General features: G+C 40.7%; 1 protein-coding gene across 2 annotated transcripts in view; it reads right to left on the bottom strand.

Moving 5' to 3' along the window:
- The window catches only part of lrfn2b (leucine rich repeat and fibronectin type III domain containing 2b), a 243,277-nt gene that overhangs the window by 100,750 nt on the left and 127,610 nt on the right, over positions 1-14,917 (bottom strand). For both annotated transcript variants that reach the window (XM_050058481.1, XM_050058482.1), the window contains exon 3: positions 9,212-9,312. The gene's annotated coding sequence lies outside the window, so the exon portion shown is untranslated. The remainder of the gene's footprint in view (positions 1-9,211; positions 9,313-14,917) is intronic.

Here is a 14,917-nt window from a genome sequence, read left to right as displayed (position 1 = left end):
AACACTTTTTCACACAGGGCCATGTAGCTTTGGATTTTTTTCTTCCTCATTAATAAAACCCTTCATTTAAAAACTGCATTTTGTGTTTACTTGTGTTATCTTTGACTAATGTTTAAATTTGTTTGATGATCTGAAACATTTAAGTGCGGAAAACCTGCAAAAAAGTAAGAATCAGGAAGGGGGCAAACACTTTTTCACACCACTGTATATGGTCTTGGTCTTCAACGACCTTCAAAAGTCTTAGTCTTGTCTTGGTCTCGACCTCTAAATGTCTTGGTCTTGTCTCGGTCTCGGTACTCTCTGGTCTCGGTAATGTCTTGGTCTCGGTTGGTGCGGTCTTGACTACAACACTACCTTTGACCACCAAAATCTAATCAGTTCATTTTGTAACACAAGAGTAAGTTTGTGCCCAATTCAAGGAGATTCCCTTAAAGCCTTCTCGAAATATCACATTTACGAGAATGACATCTGAATCTGAGTCTGAAGAAATTCCATTAAGGAGTTCTTGAGATACGTGTTCACAAGAATGGGATGGATGGACACATGGACAAACAGACAGCCAACCCCAAAACAAAGCTTGTTGCCGAGGCTATAGCTGGCGCGGATGCCTAACAAAAGCTGAGGAGCAGGTTTGTTGTTGTATGGGCCCTAAATCAAAAGAAAAATGTGTCAATAATTACAGAGTTTGTGTTATACAGAAAATTTGAAAGTAATTGTACAGTTTATCTGTCAAACATGTCTGAGCATGCTTTATATAAAATGCACCCCATTCAATTCTTCAAATAAAAATATGACAACCATTTAGGTCTCACTGTGATTTGCAGTTTTTAGAACAAATTGGGCCATAAACACCGTTTCACTGGTGTTAAACTTTCACTTAAAAGGTTAAGGGAGTCCATTTCATAGCATAACAGACCTATAATCCCACAAATCACTGTGTGGAGTCAAAGTGCAGGGACACTTATATCCTGCACTAATGGAGTATGTGATCAGACACAGGAGCAGGCAACACTCTACATATGTACATGTATGTATGTGTGTTAATGCTTTCTGCTTAGTGGGAGGCCTTTGTGTGAGGGAGCTTCTCCCAGAAATGAGGCTAATCCGTTCTGACAGAAAATCACTGCTGCACCAAAATGTTTAATAACCTACTTTCCATGATTACACCATGGTACACCTGCAAAGCTCATTAGCTTTAGGTTATCGAGATGAAAGATTCAAAGGCTTTTTATAAGTCAATTAACAGAGATGAAAGATAATGAGTTTGATGGAAAGCTTTAATAGGCTTTTCTGTTATATGTCTTGTTGAATAGGAGAACGCATTTTCAAAGGGTTCAGCTCCCAATACAAGGGCGGAGATAGAGGGGCATCTTTTTTTTTTAATTATGGCTTATTGTTTGGGTCTTGGGGTAGGGGTGGGGGATTTACAGATTTTGTTTAGTTTAAACTGATGATCATCCCAGATTTTAAAGTCACAAGCATCAAAGAAGTGCACAATAGTAGGGACGGCCAGATGAAGCTTTATAAGCTCTTAGTTGTATTTGTTGATCCCACTAGATGGCGCTCTCAGTTTGAAGAAAAAGCTCAAGGAATTGCAATTCAGTGTGCCTACAAACCTTTGTTGAACAGACAGCGCCATCTAGTGGGCTAAGACTACTGAGAAAATGATTCATGAGGCTTCATTTGGTTATCACTACTTAAAAAGTGTAACTTTCCAGTATATTTCTACCTGGTGTATTTGCCTTTTTATGGCATTATGGCACTATCCAGCTGGAAATGCAGAGATGTCTCGGTAAAGAAACATCCACTTTTCATGGCACTATGCTGGCTGGAAATGCAGCAATGTCTTAGTAAAGAACAACTGTTTCTGTGGCACTATCCAAGCAAGAAACGCAGTGATGTCTTTATCAAGAACAACCACTTTTCAGGGCACTATCTCAGCAGGAAACTCAGCTATGTCTCTGTAAAAACAAACAAAAACCCCAAAACAAAACAAAAAAACAAACACTTTCTTGGTGCTCTCCCAGCAGGAAATGCAGTAATGTCTTGGCAAACTGCTTTTCGTGGCGCTATCCTCAGTGGAAACACAGTGAAGGGTCATTAAAATACACCCATGTTTGGTGGCTCAAAGCCGCTGGAAGATTTTGTCATTTGTTGGTCTTGAACGGTGGTCATCAGTGGTCTGCAGCCTGGCAGTCATCTCACCTAGGTGACACTCCATCCACCATCACCTCCACACCCAAATGACAAGGTCAGCTCATATACTACATTACTCAAAAAATATTGATATGATGAAAAATGTGAATGTAAGGCATCTGTGGTTTGAAGGAACATACAGTGCCAACATTTTCTTCTGGCTACTGGGCCGGCTAACTTTGCTCTTGCCATCTCTGTTGTAGAGAATCAGAGAAACTGGGTTTCACACAAAAGAGCGTGTATCAGGGCAAGCTCTGCTGCTGCTTTACAAATAAAAAGGATTTTTACCTGAATCATTTCAAACGCTTGTCAGACCCAAAGTTAACACAGTAAGAAGCTGCCTGTAAAAGCCATTATGGCTTACTGCATAGAGAGCCACACTTGGTTCCCTGTCCACACATTTACCAATCTACTTTTATTCTGACCACATATACTGGTTGTGACTTCCCCACAAATGACATAGCTCATTTCTATCATCTCTCTATTTTTTTTATTTAATTTTAAATCTGTGATGAATAATAATAAAGAAAAGTTAAGGTGTCCTCTTTAATATTCAGAATAAATACCCTGATTATGTTGGTTGATTTATTTGTTCGGCAGCACAACATCAATTACCCTCTTTATTGTTTCACCTCACATTCATCCCATTCTGAGAGGGAGGACAAAGCGTCTTCCTCTCCTTAAAAAAAAAAAAAAAACTTCCTCTCCCCACATTTGGTCCTTGAATGCACCACATAACAATGAAAAATTCAGCAAGAGGTAAGAGGCTCTTGTTTTTCTCCCCACTTGAATTATCGCCTCCTCTAATACACATTCCACACTCACGCCTCACATTTATACTCTGTCTGGATATTTATGCTCATTTCCTTTGCATAATTTTTCAACTAATGGTAAACTAATGGAAGCATTATTCTTGAAGACACTCCTTAAAGCAAGACATGCTTCCTATTAACTGGCCTGTCTGTCTGCAGGGTCCAGCACAAATAGAAGTAGGAATATAAGTTTGCAAGGACTATAGCCGCATTTCCACCAAACACTTTTGTTATAGCACTCTTAGAACCTGCACATAACTTGTACGGACATGTAGCTAAACCTTTTGTGTTTCCACTATAAACAGTACTCTCAAATGTAGGCAGGGTTTTTACCACTCTTGCTGTATTTCCTCTTTACCGACGATGCAGATTAACATCTGCATGTTGTTAATCATCCACGGAACGGGGTTGCACGTGGACATTTTCAGAACAAAAAAAAAAAGGCTGGATTGTTAGAGTTTCTGTTATAGTTGATGGGATATTTCAAAATATTGAGCCAAAATAAAACCGAAACCCTAATGGTTACAGGTATTTTAAGCCAAAGCATGATATTTTCCTTACCATAACTAAGTGGGGCTAATCTATAAACAGTTTTCTAAACAAAATCAATCAATCTATCTATCTATCTATCTGTCTGTCTGTCTGTCTGTCTGTCTGTCTGTCTGTCTGTCTGTCTGTCTGTCCAGTTTAAGCCAGTTTAAGCATTCTGAGTACAGACACGGATACAGATAATTTTGTTGGATGAACAGATGCAGATACAGATGATGGTGCACTAGATTATTGCTAGTCTGAACATATTATAAAGTACAAACATAACATATCCATGGCAACATGGCAACAGTATACCTATCTCTTTGATGTCTTGCACTAATGTAGTGTTACAGACCTCCACTTGCAAGAAAAATTCTATGAACTTCTGAGTTTTCAAACAAATCTTAATTGACAGTCATCAAAAGCAAGAATGGTCCACAGGGGCCATCAGGCTGTTTTATTGTTTTTTTTTTACATATACAGTGTGAGCATTCAGGTCGAGGCTTGACGATCAGACGATACATAAAAATTATTTTTTTTTTCCCGTTAAAGGGGTTTTTTGGGGAGTTTTTCCTTATCCACTGTGAGGGTTCAAAGGACAGAGGGATGTCGTATGCTGTAAAGCCCTGTGAGGCAAATTGTGATTTGTGATATTGGGCTTTATAAATAGAATCAATTGATTGATTGCTAAATCATGAGCTTTGGCTTTACATCATAAGCCCCTTTTCAACTGCAGGAACTTTTCTCATTTACCTGAGATTTTGAAAAACCCCTGCGCGTTTCCACTGAAATTACCCAGGTAAAAAACTTTCCCTCACCCCCAAACTTTCCCTGAAAAAAGTACCTAGTAGGGGGGTAGGACTATTCAGATTACCCAGAATCCTTCAGGGGTGGGGCTGTGTGCTGAAGAACGCTGATTGGTGGAACACACATGCAGCGTTCCGCACTTCTGTGTTACTGTGGCTGCAAACTTTATTTCATTTCTACAAGCTCCACTTCGTTTCTGTTTTGATGAAGAATAGGTACCTAAACCTGGTACTAAATCAGCCCCGGGGCTAAATCATCAAAGACTGTAGTATTGATAAGCACTAACGGTATCGGTTCTTTTGTGCCGGCACTGAACTCCTCCACATACAGACACACACACCGACGCCACACGGTAACTGGTGAACAGCCGAGCAGCCGCGGTGGAAACGAAGTGAAGATAACTCGAAAATGACTCAAGTTAACGGCAGCTACACTCGTTACTGTAAGTGACATTAACCCTTAGCGAGTAAGAAGCCAATACTTTATCAATACATGTGTTCTGCAAGCATGAACATGTAAACATGTAGACAGTGATATTCAATATGCTCCGTCCAGTCTCTCATCCCCCGTCACTAACGTTATGTCTTACACAAGGACAGCATGCTAGTTCAGCTGATAGTGAATTGTTACTAATAAGCTCAAATGACAGCTGTCTGTATGTAGACTAACTTAGTTTGACACTTACCTTAAAATACTTTTAAACTTAGCTGCTGGCTGAGACAAACAGCCCCTCCTCTCTCTACCAGCACCATGTTACCAGTAAACAAGCTGGCGGAGCCAAATACAAGACACACGCCGAATCATCTACGTCATCGCGCTAATTTGAATAACTTTTCCGGAACTTTGAGGCACGGTGGAAACGCAAACCACACAGATTACCAGAATTATTTTACCCAGGTAAATAAATTCCTGGTAATAAAAGTTCCTGGAAATGTTGGTGGAAAAGGGGCTATAGAGTATTTACTCCTACAGTAAGCTTTGGAATTAAACAACAGCATCTCTAAAACCAGTTCAAATCATACAGTAAATGCCCAGCTTTACTTTTTGACTCACTTCACATTCAGCAAACTACTTCATGCGTTGGCACTGAGTGTAAATTGTGAGGTGTATAACAGTCCGATATGGATAAGATTCCTAGGGATATAGGACTACAACTTGTTTTTGTCAGTAAGGTTTGAGGACATTCTGATGTACCATGGCAAAACACAACATGAAAAGAGATTTAGATCTGCTCATCATCGTACCAGTGTGCCGGAAATGTCAGAAACTTTAGTTGACACTTTCCTTTTTGTCTCTGAGATAGACAGCTCTGTGCTGGAAAGAATGACGTCGTTAACAAGATGTTTCTTACAGTACAGTAAAGCTGACTCATACAATAGGTTTTACAAGAAACAGAGTTCCAGCATGGCTCTCACATTTCATGTACCAAAAAGCAATAAAACAATTAGGAAAGCCAGAAAAGCTCACCTCGAGAAAAAACGACCTCGCACTACGATCACTTTTCACTTATCACAACATAGATGAGGTCTTTTTCGATGCAATACCAGAAATTTCTTACAATGACTTCTAAGATGATGTTTTTCCTCTGTGCACACAGTCATTGTAAGAGGACATTCCTGTTTTGTTTAGTGCTGCATGTCCCCAACATGTCAGCCCGAGGAGACAATTCAGAGCTGACATTTTGGGGTCAGCGTGCAAATTTCCTGGAAAAAGAGCCCTGAAAAGTCGATTGTCAGGGAGCACAGTGTGCTGTCTGTGGCCTGCCCACTGCTAAAATATTAATCCAATCCCTGGTGATCTGCTCACATCCAGGCACATTACACACACTCTTCCTGGAAAGCCAGCATAAATAGCGGAAACAGAAGCTAAATTAAAAGCGGCAGTACTGTTAGGGTCCACATCATTGGTTGCAGATGCTTTTTATAGCAGCCCCCTGCTCTGTCAAGCCCCAGACCACCAACCTCACTGGATGAGCTTGGTGCTTCATTATAACAACACTGCCAGCTATTCTCAGCCATTTGGCTTCAACACAGTGGTATTTGACTTAAAATGGCAGAATCCTGTGTATGTGCCTGGATATTAAAAAAGGATTCATGGTTGAAATTTAGCAGAAAAGGAATATTTCTCAGAGTATTCGTGACCTTGGTCTGTATACGTTCGGCATAGTGCTAAAATAAACTAATTATTAGTCAACTGATATAAATTGTTAACCACTTTAGTAATGCGTTAATAATTGAAGACATATATCAAGAGAAAAAAAGATTCGATCCAGTGCTTGATGTGTGGCAGACGGAACAAAACCGGGTCACAGCCATGGCAACCAGAACGGGATGCAGCTACCTCCAGTGGATTTGTCCCGGGAAGGACCAAAAGTCATGGTTCCATTACAGTCAAGATGGTGACAAAAATAATTGTGTCTTAATTTAGTGGATCATAACATATCAGGTATGGAAGTAATCTGATGACACTTCGGTTCAAAATGAGACCAAACTTTTCTATGGATGTCAGTTTTTGAGCCAAGACGAAGGCTAAAATATGTCCTGCAACAGCAAGGCTTCTCGTTTTTAGCTGAGCTGATTTCCAGAAAACATGCGCCCCCTACAAGCTGGTTAAGAGGAGTGAGGAGTCAGCAGTCACTGAGCGTATAAAACAATCAGTAAATCAGGTTTTTCAACAATATCGAATCACCACAAGAGGTCTTTGAGCATACAGTTATAAATGTATTAGGCTGATTAGTCCAGTAGTATGTGAGAGTTGCAATGGACAGACAGACAGACAGACAGACAGACAGAGAGAGAGAGACACACACACACACACACACACACACACACACACACACACACACACACACACACACGACTCAACCCATGATCCCCCCCAGGCTTATGCCTGGTGAGGACAAAAAGTACTTGAGCCAGAGAAGAACTTTTTTGACTATGTGGTGGCATCAGCCCTCTTCTATGGAGTGGTCTGCTGGTGCAGCAGCACCTCGAGAGCGAAAGAAAGGAGAAGGATAGCTGAGCAATCATCCCTGATGAAGAACATGTCCCATCCCATGCAGGACACTCTGACAGCACTGGGCAGCTCCTTCAGTGACAGGCTGCTTCATCTATGGTGTGTGAGGAAGAGATACCGCAGCTCCTTCCTTCCTGCTGCTGTCAGAGTTTTTCCAACCAACACTGTAGCAGTGGTCACACACCAAAACTGACAATCATCAATCATGTGCAATATCAATTTAATCTAAACTGTACAGTATCAATATTTCCTATTTCCTTTAACCATTCAGTCTTTCTGCTTATATCTTCCTCTTTACTGTGTACTTATTTATTGTATCTGCCAGGCACAAGCCTGGAGGGGATCATGCATTTGGTTGTGAGTGTGCCTGCGTGTGAGTGTGTGTGCATCCATCTGTCTGAAGCTAATCTTGCATACAACTGGACCAATCAGTCAAATTTTTTGTGTGCACATTTTTGACAATATTCTTAAGGACCTGTGGTGGTTGTGGTGATTCACAATTGTCAAAAAAACCCTGTTTTATTGACTGTTTTATACCGTCATTGACTATTAATTCCTCACTCTTCTTAACTCCTCCTGGTTCCAGTCCTACCTCTCTGACAGACATCAACAACTGCAATTCCTCCATAGTTCCTGTCATCCATGACGTGCCCCGAGGTTCAGTACTTGGACCTCTTCTCTTCATCCTTTGCATGCTACTCCTTGGACAGATCCTTCACCTCCACTGTCTCCTGTTCTAATGTTCCAGGGACAATCCCTTAACAATCTAGCTCCTCCACATCTCTCTGAGGGGGACCGCCTTAAAATACCTAGCACCAAGAGCCAATTGCCAGTTTTGCCTGGCTGATATTGTGGACTTACAGCTTTTGTTGATGTGGTTATATTTCCTTGATGTATGTGCTTCTACCATAAGTAAGTGAGTAGGCTGTGTGGTTAAATGGTTTCCTTTTTGGTCTGTTCTAATTGTGTTTATTGTTGTTATTCCCTGCTTGTTGTCCTGGCTAAGTTCTCACAAGTTGTCACAACATAAAATTGACAACATAAAAAACATTCAAATGTAACATATCCACGGTTGGCTGAGATGTACAATGCCAACATTTATTTTGGGTTGGATGAAAATATTTAATTGTATGAATATAGAGGAAGGCCTTACAGTTATAAAGGAAGATATTCATCTCCGTGTCCTTGGAAACTTGGACAATTTTGCAGCCCACAATTTATGTCTAGCACCAATGTTCGGTGTCAGTGCAGAAAGTAGTGTGCCCTTTATGTAGCTAAGAGGAGAGCAAAGCTTTGGAGGTCACATGGGTGGATGGGCAGTGAGTCAGACACTCATGCAAGAGACATTAGTCTGTGTCCTGTAACAACACTTCATGCTTTCTTTGCTCTTCTTACACTTTAAGAAAGTGGTAAACAACATGCATGGATATCCAAAAAAAAACAAATTAAAATGTTGGTATTGAGCCTTAGAAATGAGGAATTCCATGGTTTGAAACCAAGAATCCTCCAGTATCTTTGGGCCTGGTGATACAGTGAGGATACTGTGCACTTGGCAAACCTCCCCTACATTAAGACTCGAATATCAATATTTTGAGCTGGTTTCAGGGACGCAGTAATACCTGAGAGTTTTTTTAAAGATGCTTCTTAAAATCAGACTTTTAAGAACACAACCTTTTAGTTCCAGAAGATTAATCCATATCTGCCAGCCCTTGTTTAAAAATCCTAACAGCCTGCCCTTTCTTCATCTGCCACTCTGACATTTTGTGAATTCCTCTATGACTTTATGTGGTCTTAACAGTCACATAGATGTCTTTGCGGAAAGCACATCAGTAACTGGATGAAATACTCACAGTGAGGATTATGAGGTGGAAGAACCACCTGAGGTCAGGACTCCATCTTCACACCTTTGCAGTGCCTGGGGCTCCGAACACATCCTCATCGTCACAACCTCCTGTGGGAAGACAGACAGAGTGGTACACTTAAGCAATCAATCACTGTCTACACACTCATCTGGCAGACTCCAAAGTGTATTGAAGCCATGGTTGCATCACTTTTCAGAGCATACCACGGACTTCTGTCTGTCTGATGACACTGTACATCGATCTAAAAGCAAATCTCCTCTATTCTGCTTTTAGTATCGACTATTCCAGAGCCTTCTGCCACAGACTGAAATGACAAGCTAAAAACACATTTGTGCATAGTGTGTAGGCCTGGAAATGTGTAAATACTACTCTTTAAAACATCTGCTTTGATCAGAGACTTTAGCTGTGTCCAAATTCATTCGCATTTGGGATCCCTTTCTTGGCAGCTTCAGTGCTGATGAAAATCTTATGAAACCTTTTGTTTTCTCCTTGACTTTCATTAACATAGAACAATGTACAAAACTTTAACATTAGCTTGAAGGTTACGTTAGCAATCCTCCAATTTTAGTTGGTACAAAACAGCGGTGATTTTTTTATTTGCCCCTTTACTTGCATTGAATAGAACTGAACAGAAGGCAAATATTTGCCAATGTTAATTTTGCGCATCTGTGACCGTACCCCAAAAAGCAACAAAGTCTGCATAGAGAGGCGGTTGGGGTGGATGGATGGGTCAAACAAACATAGGACTTTGACCCAGAAGACCGCCGTTCGTATTTCAGTGAAATTAAAAGTCAACGCTGAGTTTGCATCACGTGACATTGTCATGTATCATTAAGGACTAATGTGATGATGCCCAACAATAATTCTTTTCCTGAGCCTAAGATAATTAGTGTGGGTGCTAATTTGTAGGATATTCATATGAACTGTTAGACAAGGATCAGTGATCAGAGGTCAAAATTAAACTTGGCTCTAGTCTGGTTAAAGGATTGTCCATCTTAATACGTCACTGACACCATATCTATATATCAAGAGTGGTGGCCCAGCTCGATTTGTCTAACTCTATCTGCTTGAGCCTAATATTAGCATCAGCTGAACTTGAGAATACAACTCTGCGCAGAACTAAGAGCCTTGTATTTTCTCCTCCAGCTCTTCCTGATTGCAGTAACCCATAACTCTTTGGAAGCACCTATAGCATGTAAGCACTGAATTTAGACAAACCTATCCTTTGACATGTTCTTTACAAATTGGTGTGTGCACTTGATTGTAAGTTTTTTTAAGATCTACCTGTAAGTTTGACTAGTACATCAAAACGTACATTTAATGCATTGTGACACAAGGTTTATTCATCTATACCTGATGAAGCCCTTCATCTGCAAAGGTAGTGCAGTGAGCATAAATACAGAAAAAGAGCCCAGCTGTTAGTGATATAGGTGGAGGTGAAAAGTGTGGAAACAATGCAGAGAGCTTATTACGCACTTGGTGGACTGTTGTTCCACTAAAGGGCAGCTCCATCTATCTGGATGAATTATACTTGGTAGATTCTTACGCTCAAGTAGCTGCTTATCTTTCCTGTTTGTTCTATATGTCATGATGATTATGCTTTCAGGCATTTCTACAGTGCACCTCTGCTGCCACTAGTGCATAACTATTATATCACAAGAGCAATGTTACTTGACTTAAACCCTTTTGCTTCTTGGGGAGCATAGGTCATTCACGAACTTTCACTAGCTGGTTCGGTGTTGGGAGCAACATTACCTCATCTGTAATGTTCTGCTTCTGGTTTCATCAACTGATTTTGCCTCCTCAGCCGAGGAGGACGCCAGTAATGTTTTGTCCACAAGTAGATGCATACTTCCCTCTGCATTGTGATACAGTTGGGGGAAGAGTGCCATCTCACTATATTTAAGAGAGGGCAGACATCTCTAACAATTTGGATTGATAAATAGCGCTACAAGTAAGAGGGAAAAAAATGTGGGTTTTTTTATTATGGGGTGAACTGTCCTTTGAAAAGAAAGCTGCAGTTTTTTACAATTTGGGTTTTATGTTTGTAGCTCTGGTGGGCTAATTGGTTGTATCAGTCGTAATCACAATGTGTGTGGCATCTCTTAAAATAGATCCAATTTGGTAAGTAATGCTAGCAGTAAGTAGTATAATTGTATTTTTCTATTCATTTTCTCTTTAAAATATAATTGTCTGTCATTGTGGTTCATTTATCACGTCTTACTGCACATGTTTCTTGCCTCACTGGAAATGTTTTCAGCAATGTCTCAATGTTTCCAGATCTCAGCATTTGCTTTGGTGAGTCTAATGTTATCAAAACTAATAGGACCAAAGACCAGAGTTTGAAAATAAAACTGAAGTTGTGCTAAACTATAGCTTTTCTGTGAGTTCATTTCATGGGTGTAATCCACAGATGAGGATTTCATACAGAAGCTCGGAATCCAGAGTGCCCCATTTACTTGTGGGGAAGACTGTTTTGTCGACTGCTTCCTCCAAGGTCAAAAATGATCCTTGTAGCTGAACAGGAATAACAACTACAATACAAGTAGGGATGAGTTCATGTTGCAACCTTACAACTAAACTAAACTAGCAAACTAAATCATGTTTCTTGAGAGTACCATGAGTGCCAGTCCTGTTACGTAGCTGAATATGTAAGCCTTGTGCCGACAGAAGTCTTAGCCCAGCCCTAGTAAAAAAACAGTACTAAAATCAATATTTATGTCAATATAACATTATAGCTTCTTTAAAAACCTGGCATAAGGTAACACCTTTGCAACCAAACTAATAATTGGAATATGATCAATCAAAGCACTGTAACATTTGCAAATCTCTGTTCAGCATTGACTGGAGTGATGGTACAAACAGGACAGAATGGTGAGATACTTTCTCAGAGCATGAGGCACGCATCCTGTGCTAGACTCATACAGGCTCTGTTAGCGGACAGAGGGTCTTCACAGGAGGCCGTGCTATTCATCAGAGGACAGTACAGGCTGTAAAGCAAACTGTCCACTTACAACAGCTCCACCAGAAGCACCAAACTGTGAGCAGGAGAACCGCAATGACACAAATCCCTCTTTCAGTCATTAGTGACCAGGAAGCTATCAGTCACAGTGAAGTGAGCCCTGCTCATTAGGTCCCACAAGCTGCTCAGTTCCCACTAGTTTAATGCCCGCTGCAGCCGTTGCTCAAAATGGATTATGATTTCTGATCACATTATTCTCTCTGTTCCAGAGAGCAGTCAGTTCTCTAATTACTGTTCTGAGCACAGAGGCCATGTTCATCCTTACCACGCATTCAGACTGACTCAATACAATTAATCGGTCACCAAGACATTTAGTCAGCTTTCATTTCAAACCTATTTAATGCTGACAATCAGAATTAAGTCTTTGGTGCAGAGCTGTTAAACTGGCTTTAGCAGCAGCCTCTGTCATGGGACTGCAAACACTGATGTCTGATTCTCTGCTCTACTTTTCTGTCTCTGCATACCTTTCTCACTCTGTCTCGCTCGGAGCTTCCTTCCAAGTATTTCACTCCCAGTTGCTTTCTCTCCCTATTAATATTATATATTCCTCCCTCTCCTTTTGTTTTCTTCTTTCCTCTCACATCCACCCAACCATGCACACAAGTTCAGGCTCATTATTGTCATGCACAACAATTACAGAGAAGCAGTCACTGGCAATGGAATTCTTAGTTCTCAGGCTCCCTACAACAATGCTCAAACAAATATGTATAAAGAGAAAGTCATGCAAGTAAAAATGAGACCAAAAATAGCGCAGAAGTTAAAATTGAGAAAAAAAAAGCTGCAAGCAGCCGGTGAACAGGCTCTTGCACCTTCCTGCATGTTGGGGTTGCTGGCGTCCTGCCCGCACTCCACCCCATGCTTGTGTCTGACGGTTACATTTCTGTAACCACCACACACTCTGCCCACTAATAGACGGGGTTAGATGGGGCATCGCAAATTTTTTACCACTCCCTGTATCCGCCATGTAGCACTTGAGAAAACAAGCTAAAAATGCGTTACATTGCTGCCTTTCAAGTGTGGACCACACAATGTAAAATATATGTAAACCAAATGATGTTTCTCCAAAAAGACCTCCTTCCTGTCGCCAGTACGTGGCACACTTTTTTTGACTCAATATTGGCAAGTAGATAGCTTCAGGCCTGGAGTCTTATCCAACCTGTGCAACTGGGGCAGATTGGACAATATATTCTCAAGTTACAACAACTTCCAATTTTATGGCTAAGTCACGCTGTTCCATGAAAACTCTTTTCAATAACGTGTTCAGATTGTACTGCCCGGGTTTGAAATCAATCTGATTCATTCATAGGAGGGCTTTGTTACAGTATTCAACATGAAGTCAAACAGGGAAAGATAGGGACACAATGTACTGACGTTAGTGACAGACCTGTCAATCTTTAGCCCCTTTATTATTATTTTATCATTATGTGTCTGTGCATGGGTAATAATAATTCCATGCAATACAATGGGGTGCACCAGTTGGTGCTTGGGCTCTGATAATATATACTTGTGGTAGACAGGTGTGCAGAAGTTGCAGAGTGACTAACTGTAGTGTAAGTCCTGCTACTGATTTTACCATTATACATGTGTCTCACACTGATATATCAGTAATCATGCTTCACAGGCAGTTTTTTTAATCATAATTGCCCCCTTTATCTGGTTTTGCACAAATAACTTGAAAATGTTACCAAACTATGACACAGGTCTGTTTGGGATATGATGCTTAAGGAACCCTGTGTCAGCAAACGATACGGTGGCAGTTATGTAATGATCCGCTGTGTTAAATGAGAAAACTTGCTGGCACAGGCACTTGTGTACAAACAGTGCAGCGCAGTAAAAATATCTTGGTGCCATGAATTACTGTGTGCTTTGCTTTTATAGTTATTTCTTTATTAAAACATGGCATTTCACCTCCAGCTTTTTCCCTCCATGACCCAGTTGAGAGCCACAGTGAGTCTCAGCTGGCTGCTTCCAGCTGACGGTGCACTCACACCCAGGCAACTATATTGGTAACGGTTCCCACTTTAAAATAGGAAGGCGCCCAGCGGTGTGGTGTGATGTGCTCTGTAATTACATGCAAACACAACCGTGAGACAGAATGATAGTCTGAATGCAAATATCTATTGCAGTGAGGTGCAGAGCGAGGAAAAAAAAAAAAAAAAAGTCTTTTCTTGGAGTCTGATCTTATTACACACAAGAAGGCAGTGGAGGTGGAAATTACACATCACTTTGCTAATTCAAGTCATGTTATTTATTTCACTACAAAGATTGGTGAAGGGTAAGGTTAGAGAGTTTGTGTCCTGTCACAGATTTTATTAACCATAACCATTTTCCCCTAACCTTCACCATGGGGAGGCTGCCATCTTGTAGAAAGTGAGTCTTTTAATTTTTTTGATATTAGAAGGAGCCGTGTTTACAGTGTTCTTCAAGTAAGCAGTACGCAACGGGCATTGCTGAACACATAACACCTAACAGTTTTACCAGAGATGTATCTATGAGGACTTGGTTGTACTTTTGATGCCATGGCGGATAAAGAAGGAGCACCATCTAAAATCATCTGTGACTGTGACCATGAACACATATACAGCAGGCAGTTGTCCTCAGTTTATAAGAAATTCAGAGCTACACCAGAACATTTATGAACAGGTCTTACTTTACTACTAATTTGTGTGTAA

The sequence above is a fragment of the Epinephelus moara genome, chromosome 12, assembly GCF_006386435.1.
Source record: "Epinephelus moara isolate mb chromosome 12, YSFRI_EMoa_1.0, whole genome shotgun sequence".
Classification (NCBI taxonomy): Eukaryota; Metazoa; Chordata; class Actinopteri; order Perciformes; family Serranidae; genus Epinephelus; species Epinephelus moara.
This window is presented reverse-complemented; position numbering and strand designations above follow the sequence as displayed.